The sequence below is a fragment of the Aotus nancymaae genome, unplaced genomic scaffold (assembly GCF_030222135.1).
Source record: "Aotus nancymaae isolate 86718 unplaced genomic scaffold, 86718_ANA_hifiasm-v0.15.2.pri h1tg000007l, whole genome shotgun sequence".
Classification (NCBI taxonomy): Eukaryota; Metazoa; Chordata; class Mammalia; order Primates; family Aotidae; genus Aotus; species Aotus nancymaae.
Genome location: NW_026988418.1, coordinates 42,433,654 through 42,457,125, shown reverse-complemented (window position 1 = coordinate 42,457,125; position 23,472 = coordinate 42,433,654).

The window sequence follows — 23,472 nt, the reverse complement described above, 5'->3', positions numbered from 1 at the left end:
AGGAAAATTGAACAAAATAGCTCAACAACTTCTTCAGTATATTGATTCATCAATCTCACTTGTACAGACAAGGGGGCAGAAATAAAGGCAAATGACTACTTTTTTCTTCCAGAATCTCGGAGATTATACACACACGCGCGCGCGCACACACACACACACACACACATATATACACATATATATATAATACTTAGGCTATATGCATATACAATATAGTAATTATATTACTATACATAAAATATTAATATATTTTGTGTTACATTATAATAAAATAATATAGATGTAGATGGTATATATATATATAGATATAGACAGATCATATAGAATTTTGTCTCTCCTTTTCTGTTCTTGTCAGAGTGTATTTCAATTTAATTTCTACTTTTAACAATATAATGTTCCAACAGAACAGTAAGGTTTTTACTTCCAACAGATATAATGTTCCAAAAGCTACTGAGCAGTGATTGATGAATTTGACCCTATCTTTTATAGATTGACATATTCATTGTATATGTGAGACACTAGTCTATTAATGCCACTCTCCTTGAACACTTCAAGTGCTTCCTCTTCAGGTGCTTTTTGCTTGGTTGCTCTTAAAATGCTCCTTTCCAAATACTCTTACCCCATATATCCTCATACCTCTCTCCCTTACGGATTTAATCATTATACTCAAATATCTTCAATATCTTCATTTTAGTAAGGGTTTCTCAGATCATTATTGTTTTTTAATTGAACCTTCAGCCAACCTACACTTCCCTTATGCTTCCTATTAAGCAAGAAGAACGATTCTTGCTTAATATTATTTATTGCCATGTAATCATAGTATTTATCGCCATGTAAGTTATTATAAATTTTATTTGTTTGTACTGTTTATTGTCTATTTTGCATAAAATATTTTGTTCCATAAGATCAGGAATTTGTGTATATTTTTTTCACTACTATAGATCCTAATACTAATTCAGTAAATACATGACAAAAAAATTGTGGAATAAATAAATGGAAGCAGGTGAGAATGAATGAATGAATGAAGATCTATGTATTTACCTCCCTTGTGACTTTTCACTTGATTTGTATGTGTACTCATTCACTTGAAGTCAAGTGAAATCATTTCACTTGGTTTGTATGTCACTCAAATCATTTTGCTTGAATGACTGGATTTTAAGTTTCTCCCACAGAAACAAACAAAAAAAAAGAGCTAAGTTACAGTTCTATTAATAAGATCAATTAAAAGTCATTGGTAACATAGAATTAACGCATATCTCCAAACAGGAAGTCCATCCATTATTGGCAATAGTGGCATAAACTATAAAGTTCTCACAATTTGCAAATAAGTTAGAATTACCAACAGTATTTTTAAATAGTAAACTAATTGGTATTTTACAAAATGTAAAAAATATGAGAATATCTTGAACATCAGCATAACACATAGCAATACTTGGAATAATGATGTGTAAAAGTTCTGCATTAATCCCTCTTCTCTGCTTAAATAAGCTCCTCTTCCACCTGTATGACTCTTCTTTGTAAGTACCCCCAGTCTCTGTCTCTGTATACCTACTATATTTTGAGCTTAAATCGTTTTCTCTGTGATATTTCTGTAAAATCATTTACAAATATTAAGACCTCTTTTCTACATATCAATTCTATAATCTCTGCTCTGTATAACTGCTTAGGTGTCCCAAACTATTTCCTAATTGACAAAATTGTTTCCTTGTTTTCCCTAAAAAGTGATTTATTGCTTTTGTTATAAATGGCAATATTTGTTCCCCCTAAGCCTTTGCCTTGTTCATGTTATCATCATCACCACCATAATCTTCAACTCTCCTCTATCAATCAGTCACTGGGTAGCCTAAATTAACAATAAATTTCTTGTAGATTCTTTCAGAATGTGAAATTTGATTTGTTTCTAAATAGCCAGTACATACTATTCTTTACTTCTTATTGAAATGAACAAAATGATAAAAGCATAATGGCTTACATTTTCATAATATTTTTGGTGGTATAAATGACATCACGTCTATCTTCTCAATGATAATAGGAATCATTTACTTAGTGGATATATTACATCATTGAGAGAATGAACCTTATGTCTGAATTCCTAACTCAAGCTACTACTGGTATGATCTTAATTAAAATTAAAATATGCTGTTCCTTAATTTTTTAATTTATATAAAAGAAAAAATAATAAATTCTACCATTAGGTGTTTTACTTGACTTTTGTCAGCCTCAAGCAAAGAAATATATAGAGGAATACTTCAAAAAGTGTGGAATCATGAAAATACAGTAAGACATTTAGGCAGAAGAGATAAAGTTGTATTTATAGATTTAAAAAATTAGAAACAGATTTAGTTAGAACTCCTGACTCATAAAGATTTAGAATTATGTAACCCTAATTATAACACAAACAGAAATCATTCAAATGTTTACATTGCTTCTAAGGTAATAGGAAGAGGATCGAACGTTAAAATAAAATGTTGCCGGGTGCGGTGGCTCACGCCTGTAATCCCAGCCCTTTGGGAGGCCGAGGGGGGTGGATCACGAGGCCAAGAGATCAAGAGACCATCCTGGTCAACATGGTGAAACCCCGTGTCTACTAAAAATACAAAAAATTATCTGGGCATGGTGGCGCATGCCTGTAATCCCAGCTACTCGGGAGGCTGAGGCAGGAGAATTGCTTGAACCCAGGAGGCGGAGGTTGCAGAGAGCAGAGATCGCGCCATTGCACTCCAGCCTGGGTAACAAGAGTGAAACTCCGTCTCAAACAAAAAAATAAAATAAAATAAAATAAAATAAAATAAAACAAAATAAAATGTTAAAGGGTTTCCATATTAAACAATGTGGCATGAGCGCAATTCTAGACAATTTGATTAATGGAAGAGAATAGTACTCTTAGAAACAACCATATATGTAGATATGTGCATATGTAACTTTGTTATTGCCAGAGGCAACAAAAAAATTGTATGTATTTCTGATACCATAGAACAATTAACAAAAAACTATAAAATTATTAAGGATATAAATGGCTATATTAAAATTTCAAAACTTTAAAAACACAGTGATGAATATCTTTCTGCCATTGGGATAAAAAGAAATTTAGTAAGCAAGTTAGAAAAAAACATGCTACCCATAAAAAGGGGATTAATAAGTTAAATTACATTGACATTAAGATTTTCTGTTTATTAAAATACATCTGAAATAAAGGGAGAAACAAGCCAAAGCAAATAAGATATTTTAACACACGTAACTATCAAAAGATTGGTATAAAGAGTATATTAACACTTTCTACAATCAGTAAGCAAAAGACAACCTAGGCGAAACATAGGCAAAACCCAAGCATGAGAAACAGCAAAAATGGTTCAAGTGCTGAAACACATTATCAATTTGAGAAATACAAGTAAAGACCATGAAGAAGAACTACGTAACACATACTGAAATGGTTAGAATTAGTAAGTCTGATATAAGAGCAAATATATTATATATATATATATGTAAAGTAGATAGAGAAATGTATGTATGTATATACATATACATAGAGAAAGGCTCTTGCACAGCTTATTATAGTCCAAATTATAACAATCACATAAAAAATAATTTGGCAAAGTTTGTAAAGCTGAGTATCACATTCCCAGTGACACAGGGGCAATGCCCTCAGCAGAAAACATGCATAAGCACATTTCTACACTGTACCTAATAGCAGAACCCTAAAAACAAAGAAAGAACCTATCAAGAAGGAAAGGAGCAAGTAAATTGTTATATAGTCACATAACAGAATATTGTATGGCAGTCAAAATGAGCTAGAGCTACATGCATAAGCATGTATAAATCTTAGTACTGCAATGTTTAGTAACAAATGCAAGTCCTAGTTCAATATTTAATTCAATGGTTGGGTTACGGTTTATGAGTTTTCACATAGTATTCAACATAATAAATAAATGACCCAATAAACACTGTCTATGAATTGTGACTGATTCAATTCTGTCTACCTGGACAGAATGTTAGGTAGCAACACCTAACACGTATCTAGTGCTTAAAATTTTCCAGGTGTGGTTCTATATGTTTATTTGTATATTTAATGTTCTACACGTTTATTTGTATATTTAATTTAATCCTCATAACAAATCTAGAGATAAAAATTCTTAAGACTCACTTTTTTATTTTTTATTGTACTTTAGGTTCTGGGGTGCATATGCAGATCATGCAGGACTGTTGCATAGGTACACACATGGCAATGTGGTTTGCTGCCTCCATCCCCCCATCACCTACAACTGGCATTTCTCCCCATGTTATCCCTCCTTGACCTCCCCACAACGCCTGACCTCCCTACCCCACCGCTGTTCCTCCCTTGACCCCCCCCACAGACCCTGTGTCCATGTGTTCTCATTGTTCAACACCTGCCTATGAGTGAGAACATGCGGTGTTTGATTTTCTGTTCTTGGGTCAATTTGCTGAGAATGATGGTTTTCAGATTCATCCATGTAGGACTCACTTTTGTATATATGAGTAAACTGGAGAATAAACAAGTTCAATAGCTATGAGAAACTGAATTGGGTACACCCAAATTCACATGCCAAGACCTAAACTCCATATCTCAGAATGTGAAAGTATTTAGAGATAAGGTTTTCAAAATGTTATTAAGGTTATATGAGCTCATTAGGGTGGGCCTTAATCCAATATGACTGGTGTCTTTAGGATGAGAAGAGATTAAGATACAGATACACTCAGAGGACAGAACACGTGGAAACACGTGAAGTCAGTCATTTATAAGCCAAAAAGAAAGGTCCTCAGAAGAAATCAATTTTGCCACACCTTGATTTTAGACTTCTAGCCTCCAAATTGTGAGGAAATGTATTTTTGTTTAAACCACCCAGTTTGCGGTACTTTGTTATGGCAGCTGTTAAGAACTGAATGAATGTGCTTCCCAACAGCATAAAATTCATATACTGAAATTTTAACCCCAAAGCGATGATATTGGAAGGTGAGGCCTATGGGAGATAATTAGATAATGAGGGTAAAGCCCTCACGAATGGGATTAGTGCTTTTATAAAAGGGATCCCAGAAAGCTCTTTCACCCTCTTTTCAGCATGTGAGGGTACAAGAAGTCAGCAGTTCGCAACCCCAGAAGAGGACCCTCATGAGAACGCAACAATGCTGGCACTATGATCTCAGATGTCCAGCCTCTAGAACTGTGAGAAATAAATTTATGTTGTTTGTAAGCCACCCAGTCTATGGTATTTTGTTCTATTAGCCCAAACTAAGGAGGAATTGGTACCAAGAAGTAGGCTGCTACTATAACAAGTACCGAAAAATGTGAAAACCGCTTCAGAATTGGGTAGTGAGATTGTTGCTAGAAGAGTTTTGAGATATATGCTATAAGAATCTCAGGTTGCTGTAAACAAACATTTAAAGGCAATTCTCTGAGAGATCATAAAGAGGAGAGTTGTGAAGGAAGATTGTGTCTTCTTAAGGAATACCTAAGTAACCATAAACAGAATGTTGGTAGAAATATGGACAGTAAACGCCATCCTGATGAAGTCTCAAATGCAAATTAGAAACATGCTATTGGAAACTAGAGGAAACGATCCTTGTAATAATGTGGTAAAGAACTTGGCAGAATTGTGTCTATTTTCTTTTGTTTTATGGAAGCTAACATTTGTGAGCAACGAAGTTGGATATTTAGCTGAAGAGATTCACAAGCCAGGTGTTGAAGAGTGCTTTGGTTCCTCATGACTGCTTGGCTTCTCCTGCAAAATGTTAGGAGATGAGAATGTGTTTTTGGAAGTAAACACTGGAGTGCGAACCACAGACGTGGTCAATGACCTCAACAAACCCAGGAGTAGAGACGGGATTAGATCAGGAGAAACATTGATACCTGAGATTAAAGGAAACAAAGAAAATGGGACAAAATGAAGAAAGACTATCCTACTTCTTTAACTGTACATGACTGGACCATAGAGTTATTTGGCTGCAAATATGTACCATTCTTCAAGACAAGTTAACAAGGACCTTTAACCAAAGCATGGGCAGGGCCACCAAAGAGAGCTACATTGTGAACAGCACCTGAGCAGGCTTTGGGGATGACATTGCCATCCCAGTAGGTCCATAGGGTGGATGATGAGGCCAAAGGGGATTCTTCTTGAGGCTTAAGGTTTAATAGAGTTTGCCTTGTTAGCTTTTGAACTTAGGATACATCATCCCTTTCTTCTTTCCTATTTCTCCCTTTTGAAATGAGAATGTCTATCCTATGCCTGTCTCAACATTGTATTTTGAAGAACATTCTTTGTTTAGTTTCACAGAGGAATTTTGCCTCAGGATAAATCATACCTTAAGCCTCACCTATATCTGATTTAAATGATATTTATTTATTTATTTATTTTAATATTTTATTTTTGGGGGGGTACATAGTAGGTATATGTATTTATGGGGTATGTAAGATGTTTTGATACAGTCATTCAATGTGTAATAATCATATCATGGAAAATGGGTATCTGTGCCCTCAAGTGTTTATCCTTTGTGTTACCAACAATCCACTTATACTCTTAGCTATTTTTAGATGTACAATAAAATTATTATTGCCTACAGTTACCCTGTTATGCTGTCAAAAACTGGGTCTAATTCATTTTTCCAACTATTTTTTTTGTACCCATTGGCCATCCCTACCTCCTCCCTACCCCAGGCCCCACCAGGATGCTTCCCAGCCTCTGGTAACCATTCACCTACTCTCTCTGTTTGTGAGTTCAATTGTTTTCATTTTTAGATTCCACAATTAAGTGAGAATGTGTGATCTTTGTTTTTCCATTCCTGGCTTATTTCACTTAACATAATGACCTCCAGTTCCATCCACGTTCTTGCAAATGACAGAATCTAATTTTTTTCATGGCTGAATAATACTCCGTTATATATATGTACCACATTTTCTTTACACCATTGATCTGTTGATGGGCACAGGTTGCTTCCAAACCTTGCATATGGTGAACATTGCTGCAACAAACATGGGAGTGCAGATATCTCTTTAATATACTGATTTCTTATTTGTGTGTGTATATAAACCAGCAGTGGTATTTCTGTATCATATGGTAGCTCTATTTTTAGTTTTTTGAGGAAACTCCAAACTGTTCTCCATTGTAGTTTTACTAATTTACATTCCCACCAACAGTGTACCCAAGGCTCCCTTCTCTTCACATCCTTGCTAATATTTGCTATTGTCTGTCTTTTGGATATGAGCCATTTTAACTGCAGTGAAATGATATCTCATGGTAGTTTTGATTTGCATTTCTCTGATGATCAATGATGTGGAGAGCACCTTTTCACATGCCTTTTGGCCATTTGTATGTCTTTTCTTTTTTTTTTTTTGAGAAACGTCTGTTCCAATTTTTGGCCATCTTTTGATTAGATTACTAGAATTTTTTTTTTTTTTTTTTTTTTTTTTGGTCCTGTAGAGTTGTTTGAGCTTCTTATATGTTCTGGCTATGAATCCCTTGTCAAGTGGGTAATTTATAAATATTTTCTCCCATTCTTTGGGTTTTCTCTTCACTTCATTGATTATTTCCCTTGCTGTGCAGAAGCTTTTTAACTTGTGATCCCATTTGTCCATTTTTCTTTGGTTTCCTGTGCTTGTGAGGTATTAGTCAAAAAATTTTTCATAGAACAATGTCCTGGAGAGTATCCCCAGTGTTTTCTTGTATTAGTTTTGTAGTTTGAGGTCTTATATTTAAGTCTTTAATCTATTTTGATTTGATTTTTGTATATGGTGAGAGACAGGGATCTAAGGGATATTTAGTTTTCCAAGTAACCATGTATTAAAGAATCTTTCTTTTCCCCAGTGTGTGTTCTTGGGACCTTTGTCAAAAATGTGTTCACTATAGGTGTGTGGATTTCTTTCTGGTTTTCTATCCTGTTCCATTAGTTTATATGTCTGCTTTTATGCCAGATGTATTTTGGTTACTATCACTCTGTAGTATAATTTGAAGTTGGGTAGTGTGATTCCTCCAGTTCCTTCCTCTTTTTGCTTAAGAAGCTTTGGGTCTTTTGTGGTTCCATATAAATTTTGGATCATTTTTTCTATTTCTGTGAAAAGTTTCACTCATATTTTGGTAGGAATTTCACTGAATCTGTAGACAGCTTTGGGTAATAAGGACATTTTTAAAATATTGATTATTCCAATCCATGAACATAGAACTATTTTCTCTTTTTTTGTGGGTCTTCTTCAATTTCTTTCATCAGTATTTTATAGTTTTCATTATAGAGATATTTCACTTCTTTTTTTTAAATTCCTAGGTCTTAATTTTATTTGTGACTATTGTAAATGGAATTACTTTTTAATTTCTTTTTCAGATTGCTCACTGTTAGCATATAGAAATTTAACTGATGTTTATGTTGATTTTTTATCTGGCAACTTTACTGAATTTGTTTATCATTTCCATTAGTTTTTTGGGGGAATCTTTAGGTCTTTCCAAATACAAAATCATATCATAGCAAATAAGGATAATTTGACTTATTTATTCCATTTTGTATGTCCTTTCTTTCTTTCTCTTGTCTCTTTGCTCTAGCTAGGACTTCTAGTACTATATTGAACAACAGTGGTGAAAATGGGCATCCTTGTCATTTTCCAGATCTTAGAGGACAGCATTTCAGTTTTTCTTTGTTAAGTATGATACTGGCTGTTGGTCTGCCATATATGGCTTTTATTTTGTTGAGGTAGCTTCCTTCTATTCCCAATTTTTTGAGGGTTTTCATTTTGAAGGGGTGTTGAATTTTACCAAATGCTTTTTCTGCATCCGTTGAAATGGTCATATGGTCTTTGTCCTTCATTCTATTGATATCACATTGATGGATTTGTTTATGTTGAATCATCCTTATATCCCAGGGATAAATCCCACTTGGTCGTGATGAAAGATCTTTCGAATATATTGTTGAATTAAGTTTGCTAGTATTTTACTGAGAATTGTTGCATCAACATTCATTCGAGATATTGGCTTGCAGTTTTCTTTTTTTGATGTGTCTTTGTCTGGTTTTGGTATCACGGCAATACTAACCTCATAGCATGAGTTTGAAACTATTCCCTCCTCCTCTATTTTTCAGAATAATTTGACTAGAATTGGTATTAGTTCTTTAAATCTTTGGTCAAATTCAGCAGTAAAGCCATTGGGTCATGGGCTTTTCTTTTCTGGTAGACTTTCCATTAAGACTTCAATCTTGTTACTTCTTATTACTGTACTCTTCAGGTTTTGGATTCGTAGGTTGAGTGTGTATAGGAATTTGTCCATTTCTTCTAGATTTTGCAATTTATTGGCGTATAATTGCTCATAGTACCCATTAATGATCCTTTGAAGTTCTGTGGTGTCAGTTGTAATATCTCATTTTTCATCTCTGATTTCATTTATTTGGATCTTTTCCCTTTTTTCTTACCTGGTCTGGCTAAAGATTTGTCAATTTCATTCAACTTTTCAAAAAAACCAACTTTTTGTTTCATTGATCTTTTGTATTGTTTTCTTCATTTCAATTTCATTTATTTCTGCTCTGATCATTATGTATTTTTTCTTCTAGTAATTTTGGATTTGGTTTGTTCTTTCTTTTCTAGTCCTTAAGGATGCATCATTTGGTTGTTTATTGAAGTCTCTAACTGCAATGTCACCTCTTCCATGGCTCTCCAGGTTTACTGCAGATTTTAGATTTGCCAGTCCTCACAATTGTGTGAACAAATTCTCTATAATAAATCTCTGTATATACACATTTTTCTCTATATATATCCTATTGGTTCTAGTGATTCTGTTTCTCTGGGAAACTCTGACTAATAATTCTGATAAGTTCTTGACATTGATAATAAACTATTCTATAAAATAAAGTCATTCTGCTATCTTCATAAAATGACATGATCTTTTGAAAGTGATACAATAGTTTCTGTATACAATTGTATAAGTAGGCTGGGTGCAGTGACTTATGCCTATAATCCCAACAATTTGGGAGGTTGAGGCAGGAGGATTGCTTAAGCCAAGGAGATCAAGACCAGCCTTAGCAACATTGTGAGACCCAATTTTTACAAAAAATACAAAAATTAGCCAGGCCTGTGGTGCTGAGTTACTTGGGAGGCTGAGGTGGGAGAACTGATTTAGCCTGGAAGGTCAAGGCTGCAGTGAGCTGTGATTGTGGCACTGCACTGCAGCCTGAGTGACAGAGAAATACCCTGTTTCAAAAATAAATAAATAAATAAATAAATAAATAAATAAAACTGTATAAGTAAAATAAGAATTTTTTTTCTGATAATAAACACAATGCGTCAAAACTAAATCTCTACCAGTTGTAATAGATTGCTGTTAAAATAATTTAGAAGAGTACATATTAAACTTTTATTTTACTGCTACATATATTAGATAGTAGTTTTTTAAATGTGAGTATGGGGACTCAAATCTATGAAGAAACACATATGATAGAGTGAAATATAACTTTAAAAAAATCAAGTCTTCTGATTTATTTTGAACATATATTCTACATCTGAATTTTCCTAATACTATCAAGTTATTGTCATGAAAATAATTCTGTATATTTAGCATTCATTACTATGAGTGTTATGCTTATAGACCTATCTATTGTTTCATCTAGAAGATCCAAATAAAAGCTAGATATTAATTTTTCCTATTTCTACATTTGAAAGGGAATTCTTAGGGGGAGAACATGGCCATATGCTTAATTAAGTGGAGGGACCAAAACTTCTAGAGTTCCTAGAAGTGAGATAAATGAAAAGCCTACTGAAATCCTACTTAAGCTTTATAAGCAGAAAAGTTCTAGGTCAAGTGAAGAAAACTCTAACTTGAATCAAAAGAAGAGAGAGTCACCCTTCCTAAGTCAATTCCTAGACTTAAGCTTGTTTATCAACCCAGAATCTCTTAAAGTAAGGGCTCAGCCATGTCCCTTGGGGGAAGGACTCTGGTACACTATCAAAAATGTATTCTGCTAATCATTTTCCCAGCCTCCCCCAAAGTGACCTACAATCTTTTACCAGAGTAACTGTGCATGCAGGAAAGGAAAGGAAGTAATCAAAACAACTTTTAGAAATTGCTGGACACTGACTCCTAATTCTAGGAGACCTAGAATGTCACTGTGACCCACAATTTAGTATAGGGGCTTATGTAAGTCAGGTAACCAATGGAATTTTAGTTCTGGTTTACCTCACGGCAGATTCAGTGTGCCCCTGAACCCATCCTGTGACTTTCCCTAGTTCCAGAGTGCAAAAGTGAACTAGATATACTAGTAGTGTATCTAGTGTGTAGTAGTAGCTGGCAGAATTCCCACATTGGTTTCCTGATCCATGCAGTGAAGGGAATTATGATGGGAAAGATGAAGTGGGAGCCACTAGAATTTCCTGTGCCTAGGAAAATAGTAAACCAAAAGCAATATCATATTCCTGTAAAGATTACAGCAACTAGTGCCACATCAAAGACTTGAAGGATGCAGAGGTGGTGATTCCCACCACATCTCCATTCAACTCTCTAATTTGCTTGTGCAGATCACAGGTGGATCTTGGATAATGACAACGGATTATCATAAGCTTAACCATGTGGTGACTCCAACTGCAGCTGCTGTATCAGCTGTGGTTTTACTGCTTGAGCAAATTAACACATTCTCCTGTACCTAGTATGCAGCTATTTATCTGGTAAATGCCTTTTTTTATCCATCCTTGTCAATATAGACCACCAAAAGCAGTTTGCTTTCAGCGGACAAGGCCAGCAATGCACCTTCAATGTCATAGCTCAGGGGTGTATGAGCTCTCTAACCCTATACATAATTTAGTTTGCAGTGTTTTGATCACTCTTTGCTTTCCTTTTATTCTATATTATCCATTACATTGATGATATTATGCTAATTGGACCCAGGGAGCAAGAAATAACAAGGACTCCAGACTTACTGGTAAGGTGTTCACATGCCAAAGAGTAGGAAATAAATATGACAAGTTCTGGAATCTACAATTTGATCAAAATTTCTAGTGGTCTGTTGGTGGGGGCATGTTGAGATTTTTCTTCCAAGGTGGAGGATAAGTTGTTACCTCTGCCACTTTTACAATCAAGAGGCACCATGCCTAGCAAGCCTCTTTGGATTTTGGAGGCAATATAATTCTCATTTGGGTGTGTTACTCTGGCTCATTTACTGAGGGACTCAGAGAGTTGTTAGTTTTGACTGGAGCACAGAAAAGGAGAAAGCTCTGCAACAGGTCCAGGCTACTGAGCAAGCGGTTCTGCTACTAGAACATATGATCCAGCAGTCCAGTTGTACTTGAAGTGTCAGTGGTAGGTAGAGATGCTGTTTGGAGCATTTGGTAGGTCAGTATAGGTGACCTACAGCACAGTTCCTCAAGATTTTGGAGCAAAGCTCTGCCATTCTCTGCAGATAATTAGACAACTTCTCTCCTTTTGAGAAACAGCTCTTGGCTTGCTGAGACTCAGTAGAGACTGAACACTTAACCACGGGCTATCAGGTTACCATGCAACCTGAGCTACTCATTATACACTGAGAGTTATCTGATGCAACAAGCCATAAAATCAGACCAGCTAAGTAGCACTTCATCATCAAATGGAAATGGCATGTATGTGATTGATCCTAAGAAGGCCCTGAAGAAGCAAGTAAGTTACATGAAAAAGTGGCCCAACTGTCCATGGTCTCCACTCCTACTTCACTTCCTTCTGTCTCCCAACCTACCACTATGATTCCCTACCATTAGTCAACAAAGGAAGAGGAGACTGGGGCTTGGTTTACAGATGTTCATGCATGATATGCAGGCGTCACTCAAAAGTGGACAGCTGCAACACAATAGCCTTATTCTGGGGCATCCCTGAAGGACAGTGGTGAAGGGAAATCTTCCCCGTGGGAAGAACATTGAGCAATACACCTTGTTGTTCACTTTTCAGGAAGAACAAATGTCCTGATGTGTAATAATATACCAATTTATTAGCTGTGGCCAATGGCTTGGCTGGATGGTTAGGAACATTTGAAGAAACATGATTGAAAATTTATGACAAGGAAATTTGAAAAAGAGGTATAAGGATAGACCTCTGTGGGCAGAAAATATAAATATATGTGTGCCATGTAAATGTTCACTAAACAGTGACCTCAACAGAGAATGGTTTTACAAATCATGTAGATAGAATGGCCTGCCCAGTGGTTACCAGTCAGCCCCTTTCCCGAAACAACACTGTCATCATCCAATGGGCTCATGAATGAAGTGGCCACGGTAGCAGAGATGGAGAGACAGAGGTTATGCACGGATCAGCAACATGGGCTTCTATGCACCAATGAAGACCTGACTATGGTTCCTGCTGAGTGTTTAATCTACTACTAGTAGAGATCAACAAGTTTTCCAACGTGGCATCATTTATTTGGGTGTTCAGCCTGCTACCTAGAGGCAAGTCAATTGCACTGGCCCACCTTCATCAGGGAAGGGGTAGAGTTTTGTTCTTATTGAAATATATCCTGATTCTATTTAAATACAGCTTGCCTTCCCTGCATACAATGCTTCTGCCAAAACTACCATTCATGGACTTCCAGAACGCCTTATTCACCATATCCACACAGCACTGCATCTGATCAGGGAAAACACCTCACAGCAAAAGCAGTGGGGCATAAGCCCAGGCACATGGGATTCACTGGTCTTAACTATATTCCCCCCATCCTAAACAGCTGGTTTGACAGAGCAGTGGAATGGCCTTTTGAGGGCTCAGTTACGGGTGGCAATACCCTTCCACCAGGTATTCTCCCAGGCTATATACGCTCTGAATCAGCATCCATTATACAGTGTATTTCTCCCATAGCCAGGATTTTTGAGGTCAGAAATAAGGGGTAGGAGTAGAAATAGTACCACTTAAAATTACCCCTACTAATCCATTCACAAAATTTTTGCTACTATGTAGTAGGCCCATAATCGTCTCTCTGGAGAATCCTGACTAACACAGCTATTGTTACTTTTTACATGAATCACTGTTCAATCATATTCAATGTTCTCCATGAGAGCACATTCTCTGTCAATGTAGTATGAGAATTTAGGTCTATCTGCATAGCAGTTTTCTTGCTCTGCCCTTCTTTTTTTTCATGGTTCTGGTTTCACATTTGATTTTTAAAATGTAATCATGATTTTTAAATAATAAATTTATGGACAATCTGCAAAACTTTAGTAACATCTTTGTAAATTGTATATTACACTCCATGAATAATGTAGAGTTTATCTTTTTATTTGGAATGTGCATTTGGATAAGTTTGTCAAACATTTATAAGGCTGTCAAAGAAATTCTAGAAACATTTTGCTAATTAATTTCTGTTATCTAAACTGATTATTAAAATGGTCACTCAATATACAATCTGCTAAATGAGTGTGTTAAGTGAAAATAAAGACCATCTTGCTTAAAATACTGGAAGACTTTAAAGTGAAGACTGCCGGGCCTGTCCTGCAGACCCTGGCAGAATGACGGATGTAAGGGATACTCAGACACAGATACCCAGTGAAAGAGCAGCTAGGGGACTGCCAAAGAGTGAGCAGCCTCAATAACCTGGAGCCTCTAGCTTTTATTCAGACATAATGCCAAAAGCCTGGAGCCAACACAATCTGTGGGTAATTAACATTGTCATCACCCCTTGCAGGGAGCAGTCTCGCATGTGGATGATCAAAGGTTGGTTTCCAGACAATGTAAGTAAACAAGCCTACTTAGACGAACTCCCCTACATTCCCTTGTACCTACTCTTCGCCCTTTGCCTCAGAGTAAGAGAACAGCTCCCTTCAGCTTGTTCTCCCCAGAAACTTTGCAAAACCTTCTGACCTTTTAAGAAGGTTTGCATGTTTCCCTACAGCTTCTCCCACCACCCTGACCAATCTCCTACAGAAGACTCATTGTGTAAAGTGAGTAAAGGTTACATATATAGATTTTTACCCATAAAGCATTTTCACTTATCGGCATCATCAAGAATATAGTTTTAGCCAACTCTCCATTAAAGCTGTTTTTCATCTTCTCTTCCTTCTCCTAATTTGTTTTACAACTTGTGAAACCAGCTGTCAATTGAAGTTACTTGTGTGTGAATAACTTCACTGCTTCCTCAGTCCAAACTAGTTCATGTCCTATTCATATATACTATTTGCCTGTTCCTCATAATACTCACCACAGTTCAAAAATTGATGTTTATTTGTATTATGTTTATTACCTGATGTCTCTTCCCAAAACTATCAAAATCTATGAAGACAGGACCATAATTTTGCACACTATTATATCCCCAGTTTCTGGCATAGAAACCAGCTCACAAAAGGGTTTCAATAAGCATTTGATAAATGAAAGTTGATATGTAGTAATATATTTGCATGTGGACCTTAGACTTTAATCATCAAGATGCAAGATTTTTTGTGTCTTTCATAGTGAAAGAATTTAGCATAGCAGATATACAATAAGATTTTTGAACAGAGAATTTTTTTTTTATGAAAAGGAAAAATAATGAATACTCCTTAGTATTTATTTCATTGTGTTCAGTATTCACAGAGTAAATCTGAAAATATTTTTGTTGTGTTTAATAGGGCCTATAGTTAAATGTAATTTACAAAAAGATGCGAACTTTATGAGAACAAGAGGAGTTTTGTTTCTCCTGGATTTATCAAGACTATAGTGCTCACTATCAGTAAATGAGCAAATGCCGAATATAATAAAGTAAGTTAAAAATCTGAAAGATGTATGCATTTATTCACTTTTAGATTCATTTACCAAGGTGTATCAAAATGAGTATGAATGAATGATTCAGAGAGTTTGTTTTCCATTGCCTATTCAGAAAAGCTTCAATAGGTAAAAATTGTTGTTTTAAGGTCAACTACCAACAGTTAGAGAACTACTATAATTTATTTGGTCATAGTAAATGAGACCAAATCAAACATTTGTTTATTATTAATTTTAAAGCTGTCTAGATGAGCTTCCTGGAAATAGACTTGAAAATAGAGATTATAAAAAGAAAATAATATGGCATTGAGGAATAGGAAGTTTGTGTATATCATTTACAATACTGAAAAGGAAAATAAGTGGCATATTGAGTTCAGCATGTGAAAAATGTTCTAGGAAAAGCACAACAATTTTTGGAGGGTAAAAGCCATTCTTTAAAACAGCCACTCATTGATAATGATTTTGTCAATTGGCTCTAAATTGCAACAAAGCCTGATGTAGTCAGGTTTATTGTTTAGCTGAACCATTTTTTACTTAAATGGGTAATTTAGCTATGAATCTATTTTTTCTTTTGTGGAGTTTTAAGTGTTTATTTTCAAATGTAATATAATTACAATGCATCAAAAGAAAAGTATAACTTTAAGAGAGTCATCTTAATCTAGATTTACAGAAGAATATATACGATATATTTTTTAATGGTATAGCTCAAGTACTTTTAGGAACACTGACCAGGAGACATTAGCTTGATTTTGAAGTTCTTAATTTCCAAGCATTTTGGTAATTTTATTGTGTATAACCTCTTATAGTTCAGGTCATTTTTGCAGATGCTAAATTCAAGAAAATTGAATATCTAAAATGAACAGTAAAAGAGCATAGCTATATTTTTCCTTAGCTAAGAAGCATTAATGATAAAATGTCTTTCCTTATAAAATCTCTCATTAATTTCTTAAAATAAATGTTTTGGCTTATGATACAAAACTTGATTTCTTTATTTTATTAAAAATAAATTTATATATTTAAGTTATAAATACAGAAATTTGTATTAGATTAAGTTTGCTGAATATAAATGCAATTAAATGAAAGTTATATGATGCTATTTTCTATAATGTCAAGAATATCACATTTTAACTGTGAAGAGAATGAGCACAGAAAGTTTCTCAAAACTTCCTAAAGCAATAATAATTACATTATTTTTTACAATGAGATACAGATAACATCATTCAATAGTTCAATTCTATATTCATAACAAGGAAATAAAATGCTAAAATTTTTCAAATATATCTAAGTACATTTTGGTCATTTTCTTTCACTTGGACCTTGCCTTTCATTGAGATATAGTTTACCAAAGGAACATTCTCAACATTACAGCACAATATGTTGATTCCCTAGCCTCCAAAGAGGGAATCCTGAAATAAGTGAATAATGCTTAGGAATTTACATTTTAGATATTTCACTAGTAGATGGAGTTTTACAAGGTTTTATAAACCAACAAGAGCAACCAGGCTGCTAAGCATGTGAATTAAGGAGAGATGTTGGATAAGACAAAAATGTATTAAAGTGTTGGACTCACTATTTCCATCATTCTGCCAGAAAAGGGGCATTTGGATTTTGCTCCGTCAGCTAACTCTCCATTCCAGACTGCTTATTCCACAATCTCCAAATCTTCCCCTTTCCCCAAGGCTCTTGAGAAGGACACAAAATCTCAGATATAATGTCTGCCTGGACTTAATCTCAGAAATTCACTGTTTCTCTGAGGCATCTTACACAGCTCCTGAGTCATAGCCTTTCAGAGGCTAAAGAGTCTTCAAAGCTTCCTTATAATCTACCCCAGTGTATCAGGTTTGGAGATTACATGGGGTTTTGGGACAAAGCTATGGGCAGAAATAAAGAATTTGTCTGAAATTATACCTGGCCTTTATATACTTCCTAGAAACCTGATATGATTTATCAATTATGTGAAGATTTTAGGTTCTAATTACTTTGTTTTATTGAATTATGACTAATCTTTTCCATAAATACCTTTGTGTTGTTTTTAACAAGATGAAAATATACACGTACAGGTATACAAACATATTAAAACACTAATCAGGGAGAGAGTGCATTTTGACTTTACACTCTGTAGTAAAACTATTCTCTTTGGATTGATTGTGATATTGGGAGAAGTCAGACAAAGATTATTACATTATTTCCAATTTAAGCTTTTTCTTCATTTTCCAATAATTGCATTTTAGAAGCCTCAAAGATACACTCTCAAATTTTAAGAACCTTGGGGAAATTAGACAGTTTTATACTAATAAATTAATGATAGTGTTGAAATAACCTTTTTCCAAGGTAACATAAAAGTCTGTAGCAATGCTCTACTTTCTTAGATATAATATGCTTTTAGCTGACCTGAAATAAAATGTTTATCTTTTCCTTTAAAAAAAAAAAGGAATTTTGGCTTAATTTCAGTGAATGACATTATATTTGGTAATCCATAACAATGAAGATATTGATGTATCCTTCTCATTCTTAATTATTTATCAGACTGCATGGTGAATTTGTCTTATTATTCCAAGGCTATTGTTAATTTCTCTTAAAGCAATTGATACGTATACCGAGAGATGCAGGCAAGGATATTGATCTATGTGATATTATCAAATATAGCACAATGATTTAAACTCTGCTACAGAAAGCTACAATATCAACTTCTCTTCCCTATGAAATAAAAAGTTTTAAAAGTACTCTTAAGGTTACAATTTTATTTTCTTCCTTACTTTTTTCATTATTTCTTTAAGTAAATATTTAATTCAATCAAATATCAAAATATCAAAATTTTTTTGATATTTAATTCAATTAAATATCAAAAATATTTAATTCATTTTATTCATGAAATAGCCAAGGAACTCTGTCTTTAAGGAGTTTTTATTTTATGTACACCTAATTTTTCTAATAGAGAAAAATAATGTAATATAAATAAAATAAGCAGAAGCATATAGTAATTTAGATGCACATATCTGACTCCAAAAATTATAACAAAGGTGAAAGTGATCAAAAACTCTAAGTATATTTTTTGTATTCATTTTATGTCATCATTGTATTGTGTTTGACACATAATTGACAATCAATAACTGTTTGTGAAATTAATAGATGATGATGGACAAGAAGAAGAAACCTGATCTAAATTTAGAGAGAAATAATAATTCCACCAATAATCTCTTCTTATAGGAATGTATGAAATATCAGGAGGACATAAAATACGCCCCCTAGAGGAATAAAATATGGCAACAGTCTTTAGGAAGGTTATAATCTAGTTAAAGTAATAAATATTGCCAGTCACTGTTGATTCCCTAGTCTCCTTTCCTCCTTGGGCTGCAGTGATCCTTTTTAAAGCCTTTAGAGATAGTATGACCCTGTCTATGTCTTGATTTTGAATTTATAGCCTCGAGACTGTGAGAGAATATTTCTGTTGTTTTAAGCCAGCCACCCAGTTTGTAGTGACTTAAAACAACAAAAAATACTGAACGACATTGTAACAATTTGTTACAACTTCCACAGGAAACTAATGTGAAGTGTTAGGAAGGAAAGAAACATATTGAGGAAGGACGGAAATGTATATAGAATATAAAATAATTTGAGGCATCTACAATATTTAGACAAATTGTTCATTATTAAAACATGGAGTTGGCCAGGCCCAGTGACTCAGGCCTGTAATCACAGCAGTTTGGGAGGCTGAGGCGGGCAGATCACGAGGTCAGGAGATAGAGACCATCCTGGCCATGGTGAAACGCAGTCTCTACTAAAACACAAAAACTTAGCCGGGCACGGTGGCGAGCACCTGTAGTCCCAGCTACTCAGGAGGCTGAGGCAGAAGAATCACTTGAACAGGAAAGGCCCTCCGCCTTTGCAGTGAGTGGATATCATGCCACTGCACTCTGGCCTGGTGACACAGCAAGACTCAGTCTCAAAAGAAAAAAAAAAGATGGAGTTGCAAATACATTTGTCTGTTGATATTATAAGACTGCAAAAAGGAACACGTCTTCTAAAGTCTTAGCAAGGCTCAGAACATTTCAATTTCAAGACCCTCTTCTTGGCTCATTTTTTCTCATTTTTTAATTTAACTCATACTTGTGAAATGCTACCGAGAAGTTTCTCATAATGCAGACTTGGGTTAACTTTCTGATTTCGTATTCTACCTCTAGCATTTCCTGAGATGGATGAACTTGGGAAATCTACTGTATTAGTCTGGTAAGGCTGCAGTCTTAGTTACTAGAGTTGTTGCAACAAAGTACCAAAGACAGCTTATAACACAAAAAAATATTTCCCCCAGTTCTGAAAGTGGGAGTCTGAGATCAGGGTACCAGCATGGTCAGGTTCCAGTAAAGGCCCTTCTCTGAGTTGTAGCCTGCTGACTTTTTCTGGTTTCCTCATATAACAGAGAGGGTGAGAGAGCTCTCTGGAGTCTTTTTCATGAGGGCTCTTCCCTTATGACCTAATCATCTCCCCAAGAGCCCACCTCGTAATACCATTACACTGAGCTTGAAATTTCAAGATATAAGTTTCCATGGGGAAACAAACTCAGTCCGTGATTTACTCCATCCTTCACCTCCTATATTTCATATCCTGCATTTCATCTCAACAACCCCAAAAGTCTTAACTAGTTTCATCTTCAACTCTGAAGTTTAAAGTCTAAGATCTCATTTAAATATCATCTAAATCAGCGCCAAAAAGGTGGAGCAAGGTGGTGGAATAGAAGGCTTCACTGATCATCACCCCCACAGTCATCAATTTAACAACTGTCTACACACAAAAAGGACACCTTCATAAGAACCGAAAATCAGGTAAGCACTCATAGTACCTGCTTTTAACTTTATATCACTGAAAGAGGTATTGAAGAGGTAGGAAACGCAGTCTTGAATTACCCATGCTACCCGCCCCCTATATTCTGGTAGTGGTGGAGTGGCACGGAGAGTGTCTGTGCTCTGGGGAGAGGGAGACTACAGCTGTTGTGAGCCATAAACTCAGTCCTGCCCTGTGATAGCAGGAAAATACACTGGACCAAACTCAGCTTACTCCCATCCATGAAGGGAGCATTTAAACCAGCCCTAGTTAGAGCGGTCCAAACTTGAATTTCCATAAGCCTTGTCACTTTTGGGCCAAAGTGCTCTGGGGCCCAAAATAAAGTTGAAAGAGAATCTAAGCCACAAAGACTGCCAATCCTGGGTGAGTGCTAGTGCTGAACTGGGCCCAGAGCCAGAGGACTGGGGGACACAGGATCAGTTGGGACACCAGCCAGGTGGCAAGGGAGTGTTGGCATCACCCCTCCCCTAACCTCAGGTTACACTGCTCGTGGCTACAAAAGACAATGAAAAAAGCACAGTTGCTTTTTTCTTGAGATACTCTCTTACTCTTAAATCCATCAATTAATTTCATAAGGCCCACCCACATTATTAAAGCTATTCTGCTTTGCTTCTACTGATTTAAATACTAATCACATCTGAAAAACACCTCCACAGTAAGAACAGTGTTTTGCCATCTGAGTACCATAGTCTAACCACCTTGACTCATAAAATTTACCATCACAAGAGCAATGATACCATATGATTCTGAGTACATAAGGCAAGCCCATTCGCTAGTAATAAATTAACTTTCAACAAATTACAATGCATCTAAGACTTCATATTTGAAGACCCAGTCAATTGAGCATAGTCTGATCACTTGAGCTCAAGAGTTAAAAAAATTGTTTACAGTTTGGGAATCGAAAGTAGCAAAATTAGTTTTCTAACCAACTAAACATGGGCCATGATCTAGAACTCATGAATGTGTTGCATAAAATAATTTTATACACAAATATACTTCATGTAGTTTTAGAGTGGAAAAAAGGAATTTTTGCTGTGTTGAAAAATCTAATGATTCTCTTCAATGAGACCTAAAAATACAAGATAACATACAACTATAGAAGCTAAACTTTCTCATTTATCCTGTCACTATTCCTGACATGACACCTTTTACAAGAAATTTGACATAGAGTGTCCTTGATTTATCTGTTTATATGCTAGTCTCTTGTGATAAAATATTAGCTTTTGGAGACCAGGAACGATATCTTACCTTTCTTCATATGCCTGGCACATATTAGTGTGTTCATTGTGAGTCTTTAACAAATGTTTATAAAACTGAAGTATACTTTGAAGCTTGAGAAAGGTTTTCACATACAGTTATATTTGCTTCAACCATATTGCATTAGCTATTATTGTTATCATTAACAAACACAAATGTAGTGGGAAAAAAACACAAGTTTATTATCTTTTAGTTTTGTAAGGTGTCAGCAGACTGCCTTCCTTTCTGGAGGTTCTAAGGGAGAATCTGTTTTGTTGCTCATTCAGTTGTTGGCGGAATTCAGTTAATTTTGGTTCTAGGACTGAGGTCCCCATTTCCTTACTGACTATGAGCTGAGAACTGTTCCCAACTTCTAGGGACTGTGTTCTTAGCAAGTGGTTCCCTTCCTTCATCTCTGAAGCAAGTAATGATGTGTTGAGCCTCTTTCATGCTTTCATCTTCTGTCACTGGATCTCAGAACCTTCTACCTTCCTCTTCAGCTTTAAGAATGCCATGTGATAACATTTTACCCACCCAGATAATACAGGATAACCTTCCTATTTTAAGGTCTGAAGTCTTAACTCCACCTACAAAGTCCCTTTTGCCATGTAGGATAACGTAGTCACATGTTTCAGAGATTACAGTGTGAGCATCTCTATGTCATTATCCAGTCTGCTGTATAAAGTACCATCATAATTATCTTTATTTTCTAGGTGCAGAAACTGAGGGAAGGAGGTGACATGACATGCCACAGTCCATATACGTTAACCACAGAGCTTTACCCCAATCAAATTTTCATCAATGTTAACTCTTTCCATTATCCCAAACTGTCATTTTATCAATGGTATGGTTGGAATATTTGTCTCCTCCAAAATTCTGGTTGAAATATAATTGCCATTGCAACAGTATTAACAGGTGGGACCTACAAGAGATGATTAGGACATAAGGGCTCCACCTTCGTGATTTGAATGGTGTCATATAAAAGGGCAAGCGTGGCCCTCTCTCACCCTCTCTTGCCCTTTTGTCTTCTGCTGGGAGACTATATAGCAAGGAGGCTCTCACCAGAAGATGGTCCCTCAATCTTACACTTGCCAACCTCTGGAACCTTGGGAAATATAGTTATATTATTTATAAATTTCCCAGTCTCAGGCACTCTGTTATAGAGGCACGAAATTGACTAAGGCAGTCCCCTAATGTGATAGGAGATTCTCTGGATGTAACATTGAAATTAGAGTCATCAAGTAAAAACAAATGAACAAAGCCTATAGCAGCTTTTGAGATGTGGGTTAAAAATTGTATGTATTTTATAATAATAAATAAACATATACACACAAGGTATATATACTTTCAAAATGAAGATAAATAATAACTGGAAATAAAAGCAAAGGAAAAAGAAGCATGTATACTAATGAGCCCTAGTCTTTGTTTATTTTCTTCTTCATGGTTGAGAACAAGCCTTAAGACCTAAAGCAAGATTGATTTGGAAAAGAAACTGTTTGCAGAGTATAATAGGAATAAAAGTCTTATCCACTGGGCTAACAATATAAGAGTAGGTAGAAAAACAAGCACTGCAGTTTATGGAACATATAGCAGATTTGTATAGACTGACAATTGCTACTGTATGTTTTCAATGGTTTTTTTATAGAACTACCTACTGCAATGATGAGACTGGGCATAGCTACACCCCTTAATAAATTTATAGCAGACTAAACTATGCTTTTTAAGAGATAGA